Here is a 20,683-nt window from a genome sequence, read left to right on the forward strand (position 1 = left end):
CACACGCCTTGGATGTTTTATCATGCCCTGCAGCCAGAGTTCTCTCAGAATGTGTCTTCAGCACTGCTAGTGGTATACTGACGGATAAGTGCATCCCGCTCTCCCCTGAAAGTGTAGACCACCTAACTTTCATTAAGATGAAAAAGTCATGGATCTCCAAGGACTTTTGCACCGCAATCGCAGACTGTACAGTCTAGGTGATATTACATTTTTTAGTGTGATGCATTAATGTCATGTAACATGCATTCTGTGATATCTTTAGTGTGGCTTCTGTGCCTGCTGTGGCCGCTGCAGATCTTTACACAAATTTTTGGAAATATGAACAGTTATGGTTGGTCTACAACTGCTGGGTTTGCTGTAGTGGAAGACGTGTTGGTACCAATTATACTATTTCTATTCTCGCAACAGTTATTCCACTTCGGTGATGTCAGACCCTCATTTTTTAAAATGTGAACACTCCTGGTTGGATGTCCATCTGCTGGATTGAGCGTAGTGAAAGACCTGTTGGTCCCTATTATACTGTTTGTACTGTGGTGAAATTAATGCCACTTTGGTGGTGTCTGCCAATAATTTTTTGGAAATGTGAACACTCCTGACTGGGTGTCCATCTGCTGGATTGGGTGTAGTGAAAGACCTGTTGGTCCCTATTATACTGATTGTACTGTGGTGAAATTGATGCCACTTATGTGGTGTCAGGCCCTCATTTCTTTAAATGTGAACACTCCTTGTTGGGTGTACATTTGCTGCATTGGGTGTAGTGGAAGACCTGTTGGTCCATATTATACTATTTCTACTGTGGTGAAATTAAAGCCACTTCTGTGGTGTAAGGACCTCATTTCTTGAAATGTGAACACTCTGTAATGCTCGCGCCCAGACTGGATGGTGCGAGCGAGGATTGTGGCCCCACTGAGCCACAAACCAGACTATCCTGAAGGGGCATGACTAAGCAGCTACTTTGGTGTTCACTAGAGCCTCTAGTGGTGAGGTCAGGCTTGTGCGGCAGGTAGCTGCCAGGTATCACTCCAGGGGTGTGTCCGGCTGTAGTGACTGATCTCACTGTGGGACTAAACACTAGTGACAGGTGCGGGCACGTATAGACGGGCAAGACTGGTACGGCTGGCACTCTGGCAGGCAGGCGGGCAGGGCTCGCACTCTGGCAGGCACGGATCAGACTGGAGGAACCAGAACCGTTGCGAGTAGGGCAAGAACACAGGCAGGTACGAGTAGGATTAGGGAGCAGGTAGGAACCAGTTCAGACTGGAGGGACAGGAACTGTTAGGAACCAGTTCAGAGTAGAAGGACGAAGAACTGCAGGGCGTGGGACGGGAGCAGAGCAGTACCGCATGATGCGGAGCAGTTATCAGACAAATGGGGCATGTGTTCTCATCTATAGACACTGACATGGGTAAGGACCTATAATGGTAACATTAGCTCACTTGTTTTACTGAGTGGTCACTGACCTTTCTATACAGTGGATATGCATGATACTTTGGTGGTAATATATTTTTGGTATTAGGGAGTTTTTTGCCTTTATTATGAATTTTTGCACTGTCACTTTAAATTGGATTATAATGGGATTTTTTTGAATCCATGTGGTTTCTTCCCAGGTCTGATGTTCCTGATGTGACACCACTTTGGTGTACCTATACCCATAATCAGTTTCTCTGTTTTGATACTTTTTTATGATATATGTGATTTATTTTCTGTTTATAATTATTCTGTTATTAAAATTTATTTTTTACTATTTGGTGGTTGTTTAGAACTCACAGCATGTACCGGAGTGTTGAGTAAGATGGGAGATGGGAAGCCATGCAGTGATGCCAGCAGGGATGTTACACATTCCTTGTAGGGTGTCCATCTGCTGGATTGGTTGTAGTGAAAGACCTGTCAGTCCCTATTATACTATTTCTACTGTGGTGAAATTGATGCCACTTTTGTGGTGTCTGCCAATAATTTTTGAAAATGTGAACACATCTGGTTGGGTCTCCATGCATGTTGCCTGTAGCAGTAGGCTTCCGAGACCGTCAGGCCTTTCAACTCCCTTGGACTCAACTACCCGTGTTACTTTCGTTAAAATTTTCTGACAATGGAAGTCTACAAAAGTGATATTTGTGCCACATGAGCGTGGCTCAGCATGAAAGGTGGAGGTGTTGCATGTGGTATCAGGGCTCCCAGCAAAGGGGGCCTACATCGATCCCTGACCCATCTCGTCTTACTGTGGCATTCAACTGAATTCTGTAAATGCTGTGCCAAACTCTGATACTTCATGCCTGGCTGATTGCTGCAGTGCCATGCTAAAATCGGCACTGTGGGTGAATTGAGGACACTTTCTTGGTGTCTGTCCCTCATTTGATATGTTTTGGCAGAATTTGGGACCATTATAAGGTGTTGTGCATGCATTTGTTTTTGCCTTCCATTGAGGTGAATGGCATTCCGTTATGTTTGGTGAATATTCGACAAATTAATGGGCGACTATTGCAAATTCGCCGACTGTAATCCAAGCCAAACATTGAAATATTCGCTCATCTCTACTCCTAAGTATGCAGGGTGCACTGATGTGGAACACCTCATAATATATGTAGAGAAAATCCAGCACACCAAACTCAAAGACTAACAGACTTTATTGTATAATGCTCTCCACTCATGAGGAAATTATGAGGTTTCGGTCTATGCAACTTTTTTCAAACATGCCACAGAGTAATCTGGCCTTTCAACTGACATATGCTATGTAGCGCTTGGAAATGCTACCATTGTCTCACTCAGACATCAGTGGCAATCTATCCAAGCACAGACCACAAAAGCACAGACTGGTTGTGGCTCTCCTGAGATGAGCGTGACAGCTTCATATATTTCTATGAAGCCTTCACTCTTGGGTCAGAAGATCCATGTGCAAATCAATCTCAGACCGACGGCAGACATCTGAATGAGCTTTAGGCCTTTTTCACAGTTCTTTTTTTTATGTCCGTATGTGGTCCGTTTTATAAGGACCAAAAATACGGACATACACACACCCATTGTAGTCAATGGTGGTGCGCACATATCATGGTCCGTGTAAAAAACCTACAGACATGTTAGGTTTTTTTGCTTAGCAAGGGCAAAATGCATGCTGCACACATGCACAATGATGACACACGAATTATGCCGTGGGTACGAAAAGTATTCAGACCCCTTTAAATTTTTCACAAAATTTTGTTTCATTACAGTCATTTGGCAAATTCAAAAAAGTTCATTTTTTTCTCATTAATGTACACTCTGCACCCCATTTTAACTGAAAAAAGGAAATGAGACATTTTTGCAAATTTATTAAAAATGAAAAGCTGAAATATCACATGGTCATAAGTATTCAGGCCCTTTGCTCAGTATGGAGTAGAAGCACCCTTTTGAGCTAGTACAGCCATGAACCTTCTTGAGAATGATGCAACAAGTTTTTCACACCTGGATTTGGATATCCACTGCCATTCTTCCTTGCAGATCCTCTCCAGTTCCGTCAGGTTGGATGGTGAATGTTGGTGGACAGCCATTTTCAGGTCTCTCCAGAGATGCTCAGTTGGGTTTACATCAGGGATCTGGCTGAGCCAGTCAAGAATGGTCACAGATTTTTTCCGAAGCCACTCCTTTGTTATTTTAGCTGTGTGCTTAGGGTCATTGTCTTGTTGGAAGGTGAACCTTTGGCCAAGTCTGAGATCCAGAGCTCTCTGGAAGAGGTTTTCATCAAGGATTTCTCTGTACTTGGCCGCATTCATGTTTCCTTCAATGGCAACCAGTTGTCCTGTCCATGCAGGTGAAAAACACACCCATAGCAGGATGCTGCAACCACCATGTTTCACTGTTGGGATTGTATTGTGCACATGATGAGCAGTTCCTGGGTTTCACCACATATACCGCTTAGAATTTTCACCAAAAAGGTCTTTGTCTCATCAGACGAGAGAATCTTATTTCTCATAGTCTGGGAGTCCTTCATGTGTTTTTTAGCAAACTGTATGTGGGCTTTCATATGTCTGGCACTGAGGAAAGGCTTCTGTCAGGCCACTCTGCCACAATGGCCCGACTGGTGGAGGGCTGCAGTGATAGTTGACTTTGTGGAACTTTCTCTCATCTCCCTACTGCATCTTTGGAGCTCAGTCACAGTGATCTTGGGGTTCTTCGTTCCCTTTCTCACCAAGGCTCTTCTCCCACGATTGTTCAGTTTGGCTGAACGGCCAGGTCTAGGAAGACTTCTGGTGGTCCCAAACTTCTTTCATTTAAGGATTATGGAGGTCACTGTGCTCTTAGAAACCTTGCGTACTGCAGAAATTCTTCTGTAACCTTGGCCAGATCTATGCCTTGCCACATTTCTGTTTCTGAACTCCTTGGCCAGTTCCTTTGACCTCATGATTTTCATTTGGTCTGACATGCGCTGTGAGGTCTTATATAGACAGGTGTCTGCCTTTCCAAATCAAGTCCTATCAGTTTAATTAAACACAGCTGAACTCCAATGAAGGAGTAGAACCATCTCAAGGAGGATCACAAGGAAATGGACAGCATGTGACATAAATATGAGTGTCTGAGCAAAGGGTCTGAATACTTATGACCATGTGATATTTTGTTTTTTCCTTTTTTATAAATTTGCAAAAATTTCTACATTTCTGTTTTTTTTCAGTCAATATGGGGTGCAGAGTTTACATTAATGAGAAAAAAAAGAACTTTTTTGAATTTACCAAATAGCTGCAATGAAACAAAGAGTGAAAATTTTAAAGCATTCTGAATACTTTCCATACCCATACCCATTTCCATATGACTGAGCAAATCAATTTAACGGAACACTGTAACAAGGCAAAGTTGTAAAACAGTTAAGCAGTACGGAAAGGGTTAAACGGGTATTCTTGCAACTTATCTGTCTGATGAAGTCTTGATTGAAGGGTCGCTTTATCCAACATAGGCACCGTCAACAGCGGCACTTGTAGTCTCTATAGTCTTTCTCCTGGGACATGGAAACTCCGGGGTTAAAGCAGGAAGACGCCGTGAACATGAGTCTCCCCTGCTCTGAGTCTCTGTATGAAAAGCTAACAGTCTTTCCGCAGGAGCGATACTGCAAAGTCTCTCTGAAACACTCAGGGGCCCTGGCTTGTCACTGTGGGAACTGGGGCTGCATGCACGGGTCACTATCTCTGCACTGTCAGGGGGGAAGCCTCCTCTGGGCACCGGGGTCTCCGCGTTCACATACTCACAGACAGCACTCTCTATATCACGTCCTTCGGCCTCAGCACTCTGACCGAGAGTCCACTCTCTCCAATAGTGTGGTGCTGCAGCCTGCTCTCTGCGTGATGCGTGCTGCTCTGACCCTGGCGTGCTCTGCACTGACTCTGGCACGCTCTGCACTGACTCTGGCGCTCTCAGTCTGCAACACTTCCTGTCCACCGCCCCTTTTCTTTCTCCACTGCCTCTCACAGTCGCCTGGTGTAGTCGGTCCAAGTCACTAGGTCTTCCCCCTGGCAACCCTGCTGCCCGGCTATGTGGTTCCTGACACGGAGCAGGAGACGTAACCCCCTTCTGACTCTTCTTCCTCTTCACCCTCTTACATTATCACTAGGATGTGTGAAGGAGACCTTATTTTGTAAGAAGATTGAAAACTGTGGCACACTTCATCTTTGCTTTGTAATTAGTGACTTTTTCCATCTTTCAACTCTCTTTAAAAACGTTCAGAAAAGTGGTTAATCATGATGGATATGGCCATCTTAATTCTGATACTTTCATTAGCTTTTAATACAGAAAATGGTGCATTAAGTTGTACAAATTTATGGTTGCCCATCATACATTTCATTTTCTGGCTGAAAAATGGAAGAAAATGCTCCAAATGTATTAGGCACATACAATCAGCAACCCTGCTGGCTCATTTTCAGTGTTGGAAAATAGTTAATCAGCAACGTATAGGTAGAGCCCCAAATTTGTACGGTAGAAAAAAGGAATAACGGCAGCACTCCGGTGAATAAAGCGATACATTCATTTCAATGGTATAAAGAAATCTAGTTCCTTTTCCGCTGGACTTCTACGGTAATTCCTTTTCATATTATCTAGATTTATTAAGGGTAGTGCGCCTCTTAATAAATTTGATGCACATTTTCCAAAGTACTTCCGTCAGAGAATACCGTAGAAATGCCAGTCGAAATAGATCTGCCCCTACTGTATGTAAATGCAGAAGATTCTGAGCTTTGTATCAGACAAAACAAGCTTTGATCCTCATAAAAATAATCAGAACATTGGAGCTAAAATTGACATGATGGCAAAAAGCTGTGCATCACCTATGAGATCTCTCTGAACGTCCAAATACACTTTAATCCTTTACTTCTCTATGTTGTTTGATATTTTATGATCTGCAAGACCTCATGGATGGTTGAAAGAATTGTACTGTAGCTGCAACAATGTCCCGTGTTACAAAGTAATTGACTTCTGTAAGTTCAAAATAGATAGCAGAACTGATGTAAAGGACAATCAATAGACATCCAACATACGGAGACAAAAATCACTCCCAACTCTCAAGCTTCTAAAGCCGCTATGAAAGATATCAAGTAAAGATTTCCAATGAAATTTAGTTTAGAAATATCTATTTAAACAAATCTCTGAATAGTGATTAGCCAAACTGGATATATAGAAGAAAGAATTCGTCAGGTCACATCCATGGCATCTATGTTATGAGACATTTTATTTATGGCCCTTATGGATAGATACAGTGGCGGACTCTGACAGCTTGGGGCCCCTGTGCAAGAATTGTGTCTGAGCCCCCTTCCTTTTATAGTGACAAAGCTACAGATATATATATAGCCACACACACACATACATGTGTATATATATTACATAGTCTCCTTTATTATATATATTGCCGTCCCTCATTACACAGTGCCCTCTCGTTATATACAGCACCGTTCCTTACATTTCACATTATATGGAACCCTGGTTTTTATTACATACCGTCCTCTCCTGTTAGATTTATAATGCAATGATGGCTGATGGAACAAGGGAGAGATTCTTTTCTAATGGAGGAGCTGATGGACTGGTCTTCTGAACACCGGCTGCTCCATTAGCAGTCATTTTATGACTAAGGCTGGTTTCACACTTGTGTTTTTTTGCGCTGTATTTTAGCGCTAAAAAATACATGCGCTTTTTTCCCTATATTTTGCATGGGATGTGCTTATGTGCGCATACACATGCGTTTGTATGAGTTTTTACGCACATGCGTTTTTTTGTGGTATGCGCTCGGGCGCACAAAATGCATCCTGTTGCATTTTTTGGGCGTCCGACTTGCCTCAAAAAAACGCATGCGCGCGCAATGCGTTTTTTTTACAGCAAGACACCCATTATAAGTCTATGGGTGCGCATATGTGCGCATTGGCATGCTCATGTATGCGTTTTTTTGCGCATGCGTTTTTTTGTTGACCATTGGTTTGACAATGGAAATTAGGGGTTTGGGTTAGAGTTAGGGTTAGTTAAGGGGGTTTAGGGTTAGGGTTAGTATGGTTTGGTTAAGGGTTAGGGTTAGTATGGTAGGGTTAGGGTTAGGGTATGGTTTGGTTAAAGGTTAGGGTTAGTAAAGTCATGGTTTGGGTTAGTGTGAGGGGCCAACTAATGTTGGAAAAAATGCAAACGCGGTAAAAACGCACTAAAAACGCATACAAACGCATAAAAACGCTGCGTTTTTTTCATGCATGCGCATAAAAATGCTTGAAAAAAAAAGGCAGCATTTGTATGCGTTTGTATGCGTCTTTTCCATGCTTTTTTTGCGGGAAAAACGCGCTGCAAAAAAGTGTGAAAGTAAGACGAGAGGGGACTATGTAATAAAGAAAGGGTGCTTTGAATAACAAAAATATGCTATGTAAGGGACAGAACTCTACATAACAAGAGAGGACTCTTTATAATAAAGGACCGCCCTATACATAAATAGAGATGATGGTACATAATAAGGGACAGTGTTAGGCTGGTTTCACACTTGCGGTTTTTTGCGCTGCGTTTTTGCTCATAAATGCGCATGCGTTTTTTTCCTATACTTAACATGGGTGCACATTGTCATGCGTTTGTACGCATTTGTATGCACATGCGTTTTTTTGTAGTGTGCGCCCGGGCGCACAAAATGCATCCTGTTGAATTTTTTGTGCGTCCGACCTGTCTCAAAAAAACGCATGCGCACGAAATTCACTCAAAAATCCATTAAAGTCTATGGGAGCGCTGACGTGCGCATGGTCATGCGAAAGTCAGCGCAAAAAAACGCATGCTTTTTTTGCAAAAACCATGGGCAAAAAACGCATGATGCATTATTTATGCGCATTTTCACTGCGCACGCAGCGCAAAAAAACGCAAGTGTAAAAGTAGCCTTATACATAATAAAAGAGGAAACTAACTATGTAACTAAGGATGACACTATACTTAATAAGAAAGTACATTATATACCAAGGGACTGTGATAAACATAAGATAAACATAAGTAAGCACACTATATAATAAGGGACTGTGCTGTACATAATAAGTGAGCACACTATACTAAGGGTCTGTGCTATATATATTAAGGCTACATTCCTGTATCCGTGTGCACTGTCAGGGTGCTGTGAGCTTTTACAGATACATTGAGCATGTCCTATTCTGATCCTAAGGCCTCATACCCATTGGCGATTAAAAAAACGGTCCGATTTCTGGACTGTAAAAAAGGGTGGAGTGTTATGTGAGTGTCATGCGATTTCTATGCGATTTCTAATCTTTCCATCCGTTTTCTATCCATTTTACATCCGTTTGCAATCATTTTTTTTTCCCAGCAACTATTTTTCTTCAGTCATTTACAGGACCATTTACAGTGTTCTATACCACAGAATGGTAATGTATCCGTTTAAAACGGATGGTCCATTTTTGGTCCGTTGTTTTAATCGCACCCATTGACTTGTATTGGCAAAAATCGCTGCAAATCGCAGCATGCTGCGATTTTTTTCTCAGACCGATTTTGGATGAGAAAAAAATCGCAAGTGAGATGTCACCCATTGACTAACATGGGATCTAAAATCGGATTGTAATCGTCCGATTTTATCGCCAGTGAGTATGAGCCCTAAGAATCAAATCAGAACAGGACATTCTCTGACCCTCACAGAGCTCAATCTCAGATCCATGATTTTCACTGATGTGTGAATGGGTCTTAAAGCTCTATGAGTCTGTGTGCTGTCCGATAAAAAAAATTTGGCAGCACATGGACATTTCACACAAATGTAAGAATGTGGCCTAAGGGATTTTACTGAAAACAGTATAACTGCACGTCATACAGAGCAGATACAGAATAATATTTACATCCTGGCACTTACCGCTGACGTCTCATCTGATTAGAGCGGTTATCTGCTGTTTCTTCTCCATCTGGTCAGACCTTCATGTCGACATCTCCCAGCCACATGTGTCTCCCCCTGAATACAGATATGTACCCCACCATTGAAAATATAAAGTAATAAGCAGCACTGTGCGCCAATTAACTTTAATCTGCAAGACCTAATAAATGTAAATTATTCAGTCTCTGTGACTCTCCCCAATTAACTGTAAGGCTGAGTTCACACGTGGCGTTTTTTTCACGTTTCCGCGGTGGTTTTAACCACGTGATTTTGCCACGAAAAATAAGCATCCCATGCATTCCTATGGGATTCCGCAATGCTGTGCTAATGCTGCGGTTTTTACCGCAGCGGAATCGCTTTGCGGTAAAAAACGCAGCATGCTCATCAATTTCACGGAATCGCGGCGATCCAGCACCCATAGGAATGCATTGTTCAGCTTTCTTTCCGCATGTGGCTGTGCACACCATGCGAAAAGTAAGCAGAACATTTGCGGATGGTACCCACGGTCCGGAGGAGAGGAGACTGTCCTCTGGGCTTTGGGTACCATATCCCTGTAAAAAATAGAATTAAAAACAAAAAATATTGTTATTCTCACCTTCCGACGTCCCGCGCAGCCTTCCCGCCTCTCTTCACGCTCCCATCCCAGTAAGTCTTTGCGAGCGATGACATCCGTTCTCGCTGTCATTCGCGAGACGTCGCGATCCCGCGAGAACGGACGTCATCGCGGTAATTGTCGCAAAGGATTACTGGGACCGGGAGCGTGGAGAGAGGCAGGAAGGCTGCGCGGGACGTCGGAAGGTGAGAATAACAACATTTTTTTTTTTATTAATTATTTTTTACATTCTATCTTTTACTATTGAGGCCGCATAGGCGGCCTCAATAGTAAGAAGTTGGTCACACTCGTCAAACACTATGTATGACGAGTGTGACCAATCTGTCAATCAGCTCTCCAAGCGATGCTCCAGATCGCTTGGAAAACGCTAGCAATTCTGCAAGCTAATTACGCTTGCAAAATGCTACTTTTTCCGCGGGAAAATCGCGTGAATTTAAAATGTGATTTTCCCGCAGAATAGAATTCCGGCATTCTCGGGGAGAAATTTCCCATGCAGCTTTTGCCATAAAATGAGACTAGGGACTTTTTTTTTACAGTGGCGGAGGAATACAGTGCGGAAGGATACCTACCTCCCGTCATTGGATTCCTGGAGCCCATAGAGAACGGTAGCATCAGCTGATGCTGCTGTTCTCCACGCAAAACCGTCATGGGACACTCGTGGACTTCTGCGGATCAGGGGTAAGTATATTGGTGGTTTGTTATTTTAATATTTATTCCACAGATGACAATGGCTTCGGGGATCAAAGTGACAAGTGCGTATGTACTCTATGTTATATGTACTGTATGTCTATATGTATGTATTGTATGAATGTATTGTATGCAGTATATATGTATGTTGCATGCATGTAGTATATATGTAGTATATATGTAGTATGCATGTTGCATGCATGTGGTATATATGTAGTATGTATGCTGCATGCATGTAGTATATATGTAGTATATATGTAGTATGCATGTTGCATGCATGTGGTATATATGTAGTATGTATGTAGTATGTATGTTGCATGTAGTATATATGTAGTATATATGTATGTTGCATGCATGTAGTATATATGTGGTATATATGTAGTATGCATGTTGCATGCATGTAGTATATATGTTGTATGTATGTTGCATGCATGTAGTATATATGTGGTATATATGTAGTATGCATGTTGCATGCATTTAGTATATATGCATGTTGAATGCATGTAGTATATATGTTGTATATATGTAGTATGCATGTTGCATGCATGTAGTATATATGTTGTATATGTATGTTGCATGCATGTGGTATATATGTAGTTTATATGTGGTATATATGTAGTATGTATGTATGTTGCATGCATGTAGCATATATGTAGAATGCATGTTGCATGCATGTAGTATATATGTAGTATATATGTAGTATGTATGTTGCATGTAGTATATATGTAGTATATATGTATGTTGCATGCATGTAGTATATATGTGGTATATATGTAGTATGCATGTTGCATGCATGTAGTATATATGTATGTTGCATGCATGTAGTATATATGTATGTTGCATGCATGTGGTATATATGTAGTATGCATGTAGTATATATGTGGTATATATGTAGTATGTATGTTGCATGCATGTAGTATATATGTAGTATGCATGTTGCATGCATGTAGTATATATGTAGTATGTATGTTGCATGTAGTATATATGTAGTATATATGTATGTTGCATGCATGTGGTATATATGTAGTATGCATGTAGTATATATGTAGTATGTATGTAGTATGTATTTATGTTGCATGCATGTAGTATATGTAGTATGTATGTTGCATGTAGTATATATGTAGTATATATGTATGTTGCATGCATGTAGTATATATGTATGTTGCATGCATGTGGCATATATAGAATCATAGAATCATAGAATCATAGAATCGTAGAGTTGGAAGGGACCTCCTGGGCCATCTGGTCCAACCCCCTGCTCAAAGCAGGATTCGCTAAATCATCCCAGTCAGATGTCTGTCCAGCCTCTGTTTGAAGACTTCCATTGAAGGAGAACTCACCACTTCTCGTGGCAGCCTGTTCCACTCATTGATCACTCTAACTGTCAAAAAGTTTTTTCTAATATCTAATCTGTGTCTCTTCCCATTCAGTTTCATCCCATTGCTTCTAGTCTTTCCTTGTGCAAATGAGAATAAAGTTGATCCTTCTACAATGTGACAGCCCTTTAGATATTTGTAGACAGCTATTAAGTCTCCTCTCAGTCTTCTCTTTTGCAAACTAAACATTCCCAAATCCTGCAACCTTTCCTCATAAGACAGGGTTTGCAGACCGGTCACCATTCTGGTCGCTCTTTTCTGAACTTGCTCCAGTTTGTTGATGTCTTTTTTAAAATGTGGTGCCCAAAACTGGACACAATATTCCAGATGAGGTCTGACCAAAGAGGAGTAGAGGGAAATAATGACTTCACGTGATCTAGACTGTATGCTTCTGTTAATACATCCTAGAATTGCATTTGCCTTTTTTGCTGCTGCATCACACTGTTGACTCATATTCAGTCTGTGATCTATTAGTATACCCAAGTCTTTTTCACATGTGCTGTCACTTAGCCCTATTCCTCCCATTCTATATATGCTTTTTTCATTTTTATTGCCCAGATGTAGTACTTTGCATTTCTCCCTGTTAAAAACCATTCTGTTAGTTGCTGCCCACTTCTCCAGTTTATTTAAATCTTTTTGAATCCTCTCTCTCTCTTCTCTAGTATTAGCTATCCCTCCTAGCTTTGTGTCATCAGCAAATTTAATCAGTTTACCCTCAATTCCTTCATCTAAATCATTGATAAAGATGTTGAACAATACAGGGCCCAGGACAGAGCCCTGTGGTACCCCACTTGAGACATTCTTCCAACTGGATGTGCAGCCATTTACGACCACTCTTTGGGTCCGATCACTAAGCCAGTTATGAATCCACCTAACAGTTGCCTTGTCCATTCCATACTTAGTCATTTTTTCAATAAGGATTGTATGAGAGACTTTATCAAATGCTTTGCTGAAGTCAAGATATACTATATCTACAGCATTTCCTTGATCCACCCAATCAGTGATACCGTCATAGAAGGAAATTAAGTTAGTCTGACATGACTTATTAGTTACAAACCCATGCTGACTCTGTTTAATCACTTCATTCTTATCCAGGTATTGACATACATGTTGTTTAATAATTTGTTCAAAGATCTTTCCTGATATAGAAGTCAGACTCACCGGCCTATAGTTGCCTGGGTCCACCTTCTTCCCCTTTTTGAAGATAGGAACAACATTTGCTCTTCTCCAGTCTTCTGGCACTTCTCCTGTTCTCCAAGAATTTTCAAAGATTATGGAGAGGGGTTCAAAAATTTCTTCTGCTATCTCCTTCAGTACTCTGGGGTGTAATTCATCTGGACCTGGAGACTTGAATTCATTTAGGTTAGCTAAGTGTTTCCTCACTATCTTTCTGTTTATAGATATCCTGGATTCTTCTATTCCCTTAATAGGACAGTGAATAACAGTTGATGTTGCATTTCCTTTCTGAGAGAAAACAGATGCAAAATAGGAATTTAAAAGTTCAGCCTTCTCAACATCCTGTCTTACCATTTCATCATTTTCATCCTGTAAAAATCCTATAGCATCTTTGACTTTTCTTTTACTTTTTACATATCCCCAAAATCCTTTATTATTGCTTTTGACATCTCTTGCAAGCCTCAGTTCATTTTCAGCTTTAGCTAATCTGATTTGTGCCCTGCAGGTTCTGCAGACAGCATTATATTCTTCTTTAGATATGCCTCCCTCTTTCCATTTTATAAACATTTTTTCTTCCTTTTTAGCATGTGCTTAAGTTCTGTGTTCATCCATCCTGGTTTCCTTAAATGCTTCCTATTCTTCCCTCTTTTCGGAATTGTTAACAACTGTGCTTTGAGAATTTCATTTTTCAAGATTTCCCATCCTTCCTGGACATTTTTGTCTTTAAGGATATCCAGCCATTGGATCCCTCCAATTCTCTTTCTGAATCCCTTAAAATCTGCCTTTCTGATATGTAGTATGCATGTAGTATATATGTGGTATATATGTAGTATGAATGTTGCATGCATGTAGTATATATGTAGTATGCATGTTGCATGTAGTATATATGTAGTATGTATGTATGTATGTTGCATGCATGTAGTATGTATGTAGTATGCATGTAGTATATATGTAGTATATATGTATGTTGCATGCATGTAGTGTATATGTAGTATATATGTAGTATGTATGTTGCATGTAGTATATATGTTGCATATATGTATGTTGCATGCATGTAGTATATATGTATGTTGCATGCATGTAGTGTATATGTAGTATGCATGTAGTATATATGTGGTATATATGTAGTATGCATGTTGCATGCATGTGGTATATATGTAGTATGTATGTTGCATGCAAGTAGTATATATGTAGTATGCATGTTGCATGTAGTATATATGTAGTATATAGTTATGTTGCATGCATGTAGTATATATGTGGTATATATGTAGTATGTATGTTGCATGCATGTAGTATATATGTAGTACGCATGTTGCATGCATGTAGTATATATGTTGTATGTATGTTGCATGCATGTAGTATATATGTAGTATGTATTTTTTTTTTTTTACACATTCAACACATTAGCCGGATGATGGGACTACTACTGTCCCATCATTGGCTAATGTGTCAATCACCGTCATGGTAGCAGGCATCGCCCGATGGGACTTGTAGTCCCATCGGATGATGCCTGCACAGACCCCCACAGCCTGCACAGACCCCCGGCAGGCCTGTACAGACACCCGGGCAGTCCGTACAGACCCCCGGGCAGGCCGGTACAGACCCCCGGGCAGGCCGGTACAGACCCCCCCCTGAAGGCCCGAACTGACGGCGCATCATGATGCGCACAGACCGCGCATCATGATGACGTCATGTCGGCAGCCAATCAGAGCCAAAACAGTGGCTCATTGCATTATGGGAACTTCCGATTCCGATATCCGATATTGAAAAAATATCGGTACTCGGTATCGGAATTCCGATACAGCGAATATCAGCCGATACCCGATATTTGCAGTATCAGAATGCTCAACACTAATCATAATGAATTTGGGGGTAGGAGAAAACATTATCATGTTCTTAACACCCTCTGCCACCTTCCAATTCATTACAAGTCGCTGATAGTGTCTTGTCCAACCTTTCAATTCATTACACATTGTCCTATGCACCTTATGCTTTCCTCTCCCACTGCCCAATAAATTTTAAGTTCATTAAAGGGAATCTGTCACCTCATTTTTGGCCTATGAGATGCGACCACCACAATCAGGGGCTTATCTACACCATTCTGTAATGCTGTAGATAAGCCCCCTATGTAACCTGAAAGATAATAAAAACTAGTTATATTATACTCATCGGGGGGCGTGGTCCGGTGCGGTGGGTGTTGCGGTCCAGTCTGGCACCTCACATCTTCTAGCAATTACGTCCTCTTCCTTTTGCCGCGACTCCTGCGCAGGCATACTTTATCTGCCCTATTGAGGGCAGAGTAAAGTACTGCAGTGCGCAGGCGCCAGACCTGTTAGGGCCTGCGGAACGCACCAAATAATAAGAAAGGAGATATGAGGTGCGTTTGCAGCCCGGGGTCCACCGTGCAGAGATGGAACCTGCTGCTGAGTAATGGCGGAGGAAATGCGGCAACAAATAAATGAACACACGCGGGTTAATATCACCCATTGGGCACTGGAGCGAGTCCTGTTACTCCACAGAACCGCGTAGCCGCACAGTGTAAACAGCGGAGCCTGTTAAGCTTACAGGTCTCAGCCGTATGAGCGCTAGTATGCAGACACAGGACTCTACCCCAAGGACACGGGGTTAGAATCCCTCTAGTCCACTAGCACTCAGCGCCGCAGCTGCAGAGCCAGCAAGGAAGCAACTGAAATAGTAACGCACCTGGTGCGCACTGCACCGCTCAGGTGGACGCCACTAACCACCCTGACTAGGGTAAGGAAAGCGCTAGACTACGCATGACGTCATGCAGGCGGATACAGTCACTCAGGTGCCTTGTGCTGAATGGCACAATATGGCGCTTAGAAAGGTGCTGTGACTTGGAAGCACTGTGGTACTAGACTTAGCCACTACAAGACACTGACTCTGACTCTAATAGCCCTATAACATGCATATCCATGGGAGGGGAGTCATAATGAGTCAGTCACCAGAAGCATGCATCCATCATCACTCACAAAAAACATAATAAGAGTCTTTACTAGCACATGGCCATGCGGCTCGTTTGTAGCAGCGTCCTTTCGGGACCTTTCTGACCCTCCTGATGGTCCAATCTGAGCTGGAGAAGGACCTGAGCATGTGACCTCCAATCTCCAATAAGAGATCGTCCCACAGGCATGCTCAGTCGACCGAAAGGAGGACTTTGTCCCTGGAGTAGGTCGCTGCTGACCAGCATGCATTGCTATTGCTGAACCAGAGGTGACAGGAGCAACCAAACCTACAGAGCTGGTCTGACCAGAGCACCTGGATTGAGGAGTCTGCTGAGCAGCCTCCTGTGCGGCTGGAGAGGAATGGGAGACCGCTGAATGCAAGGCTCGGGATTCCTGCTGTGCAGTGACAGGAACCCGATGCCTAACATAGGGCCCCCTCCTCTCTGAGCCTCACTATGCTCAAATGCCGCAATAAGGAGCAGAGCGTGGATGTTCTCCACTGGCTCCAAGGTCCGAGCATCTGGACCATGACCCTTCCAATCCACCAAATAAAACTTTTTGCCCCGCATCACCTTGCATCCCACGATGGCATTGACCTCAAACTCATCCGAAGACAGGTCTTATGTCCCAGCAGATGACTTGGAGAACCGGGACATGTGAACAGGCTTAAGGAGGGACACGTGGAACGTGTCAGAGTAGCCAAGTGTGGTGGAAGGGCCAGACGGTAGACCACAGGGTTGACCTGCTCAAGGACCTTGAAGGGGCCAATGTAGCAAGGTTCGAACTTAGTGGACTCAACCCGCAGCCTGATATTTCGGGCGGAGAGCCACACTAAGTCGCTAGGGGCAAAGGTTGGAGCAGGGTGCCGGTGTGCGTCAGCAGAGGTCCTCGTTCTCTCCTTGGAGGCCCGGATAGCATCCTGAGTGCAATCCCAAATGTCATTTGCCTCCACCGCCTAGTCTGCCACCCTAGAGTCGGTGGATGACATGGGCACAGGGACGCGCGGATGCTGGCCGTAATTTAGGAGGAATGGGGTCTGGTCGGTGGAGTCAGCCACAGCATTGTTCAAAGCGAACTCCGCTTACAGCAGCAAGGATGCCCAGTCATCCTGCCTGACCGAGACAAAATGTCGTAAATATGTGACCAGGGTCTGGTTGGCTCTCTCTACCAACCCGTTCATCTCGTGATGATAGGCCGAGGAGAGATTTAGCTCAATGCTAAGCAGGGAATATAGCTCTCTCCAGAACCGAGATGCAAACTGAGGAGCCCGGTCGCTGACAATCTTATCCGGCATGCCGTGCAGGCGAAAAAGTGCTTAATAAACAACGCTGCCAGGCCCCGTGCAGAAGGTAGCCGAGAGAGTGGTACCAGATGCACCATCTTGGAGAAATGGTCGGTGACAACCCAAATGACGGTGCTGCCACTGGACTTGGGCAGTCCTACCACAAAGTCCATACCGACCATCTCCCAGGGCCTGTCCGCTACCGGCAGGGGATAGAGTAGCCCAGCGGGCCGCTGCCGAGAGGACTGATTCTGGGAGCAAGAGACGCATGCCAGAATATAGTCCCTGATGTCACTGGCCATATGCGGCCACCAGTACGTCCTCGCCAGAAGCTCAGAGGTCCGTTTGGTCCCAAAATGTCCACCCACCCTGGACGAATGAGCCCAAGAGAGGACCTCCGGTCGCAGATGGGCAGGGACAAAAGTCTTGCCCAGAGGTACAGACTCAAGAGCGACCAGAGCCACGGTCCTCAGGCTCTCAGATGGGACTATCAGCCGAGGCTCCTCCTCCGATGACACCACGGAGCGGGAGAGAGCATCGGCCCAGGCGTTCTCCCCGGAGAGAAAATGCAGGGTGAAGTGGAATCGGGAGAAGAACAAAGACCATCTGTCCTGGTTTGAATTCAGCCGCTGTTTGTAGATAGACCAAGTTCTTGTGGTTGGTGAACACCTGGAAAGGGTGGTGAGCCCCCTCCAATAAGTGTCTCCACTCTGAAAAGGCCAACTTCATTGCTAGCAACTCCCTGTCCTTGATGGAATAATTCCTCTCCGCTGGTGTGAAGGTCTTGGAGAAGAAGAAGCATGGGTGCTTCCGACCTTGCAAGTCCTTCTGGAACAGGACCGCTCCAGCACCGACGAAAGAGGCATCTACCTCCAGAATGATGGGTTTATCCACATCGGGGCGATGTAGGATGGGAGTGCTAGGGAAATGTGATTTAATAGAGGAGAAGGCCTTGGAGATAGATTCCTACCACAACTTGGGGTTTGCACCAAGGGTGCTACCAAAGTTGAGAAGTGGGGGATGTATTGGTGATAGTAATATATGAACCCCATAAAGCGCTGCACCGCTTTGAGAGAATGGGATTCCTGCCAATCCATCACCGCCTGTAGCTTGGCAGGATCCATGGCCAAACCCTGGGTGGAGATGATATAGCCCAGGAAAATCAAGGACTCCTGCTCAAACACACACTTCTCCAGCTTGGCATAGAGGGAGTTTGCCCGCAGGAGGTCAAAAACTTTGCAAACATCTCTCCGGTGGGACTCAATATCTGGAGAGTAGATGAGGATATCATCCAGATAGACTACCACCGAGGTGGCAAGCATATCCCGGAAGATATCATTTACAAAGTCCTGGAAGACGGCCGGGGCATTTCAGAGCCTGAAGGACATCACCATGTATTCATCGTGCCCGTCCCTGGTGTTAAATGCCGTCTTCCATTCGTCCCCATCACGGATGCGAATCAGGTTGTAAGCCCCCCGCAGATCAAGTTTGGTAAACACTCTCACTTCCCGTAGCCTATCAAACAGCTCCGATATCAGGGGCAGAGGATACTTATTCTTAACGGTGATGGTGTTGACCCCTGTAATCGATGCAAGGAAGTAGTTTCCCACTCTTCTTCTGGACGAAGAAGAATCCCGCCCCCGCTGGTGATACTGACTTTCTAATGAACCCTCTTGCCAGATTCTCCTTGATGTATTGAGACATGACCTCTGTCTCCGGGAGGGATAGGGGATAGACTCGACCCCAGTAGGCTCTGCACCAGGCAAGAGGTCAATAGGACAGTCATAGGGGTGATGCGGTGGAAGGGTCTCCACTGCCTTTTTGGAGAACACGTCCGCATACTGTCGATAGTGTTTGGGGAGCAAGGAAAGATCTGCGGGGACCTCGGTAGAGGCAACCTGGATGCACTCCTTCAGACATCTACCCTCACATGACTTACTCCAGCCAATAATTCTCCCCTGTTATGAATGGGTCACCGAGGAGGATAGCAGTCCCAGGCAAAGCCACAGAAAACCAGAGAGGTTGATCACTAAGCTGATTGCAGACCCCAAATCCTGTCCACACAACTAGCAGTAGCCGTGGAGCATACCTACGATGATCTTAGACTCCTCGGCACAGCCGGAGAGCTAACTAAGCCTAAAGCAAGAAAGGGGAAATTTAAACTGCCCCGGAGCAGACCCCAAAGGAATTGATAGCCCCCAAACATATATTGTCGGTGAGACAAGATGAAAACACAAACGCAGGCAGAAAAATAGACTGAGCAAACAATGGGACCCACACTGACTAGACAGGACAGGAAAGGAAAGACACTGTCTGCAAACACAAAAAAAGCCTCGCAAAAGGTCCAACATGTCTGATGCACAAAAAATAGTGAAATCGCATGACTTCGCCCCCACTATATCAGCACTCTGGTATATTCTGAAAGCAAAGCAAAAAGAGACCAATATAACAGGGGACAAAACAAACTGACACATGCAGTAACATATGGGCGGGGATTCAGCACAGCCCCAGCCGAAGCTGGCTGACCCACACAAAGCAAAGATAGACAAAACCAGATCAAATGCAAACAGAATAGCAAATAAACCACTTAGCTGAACCATACAGGAAAAGAGCAGGAGACATCAGACCTCCCAATCCCAATCAGAAACCCCAGATCTCCAATCGTCTTCCTCATTATCAGGTGGCAAGCCTCTGTCAATCAGATCAGCTCCACTACCTCCAGTAACCACCAGAGTGAGCCCAGAAAGAGAACTCGCAACCCCTCTGTCAATCTGACCAGCTCCACTATCTTCAGTAATCACCAGAGGGAAGCCAGAGAGAGAATTCACAACAGAACCCTGAGAAGGACCTGGTAGATACCCTCAGGCATGACGAGGAAGGATATCATCTCCTGATGAGATGGAGACACCGAGAGTATCAGTGGAGAGGTTTGGTGGGTAATCTGTGAGGGCAGAGTCGCGCCGTTCACTACTCTGACGGTGACTGGCTTAGACAGCATAACCAGTGGTATTGCGTGCCGTTGAGCGAAGGCAGATGACATAAAATTGCCCTCTGCTCCGAAATCCACGCAAACGTCCACCGCCAGAATGGAAGAACCAAACTCAAGTGTCCCCTTAAAGGACAACTTGGAGGAAAACGCAGCGGATTCTAATGAGCCTCCTCCTATGGCCACTAGGGGCGAGCGTTTTCCCGGCCGCTGTGGGCACCGGTTGGCAAAGTGACCGTACTGACGGCAACCATGACAGATCACAGGAG

Source organism: Dendrobates tinctorius, unplaced genomic scaffold, assembly GCF_039654945.1.
Source record: "Dendrobates tinctorius isolate UK_male_01 unplaced genomic scaffold, ASM3965494v1 ptg000048l, whole genome shotgun sequence".
In the NCBI taxonomy this organism is placed as follows: domain Eukaryota; kingdom Metazoa; phylum Chordata; class Amphibia; order Anura; family Dendrobatidae; genus Dendrobates; species Dendrobates tinctorius.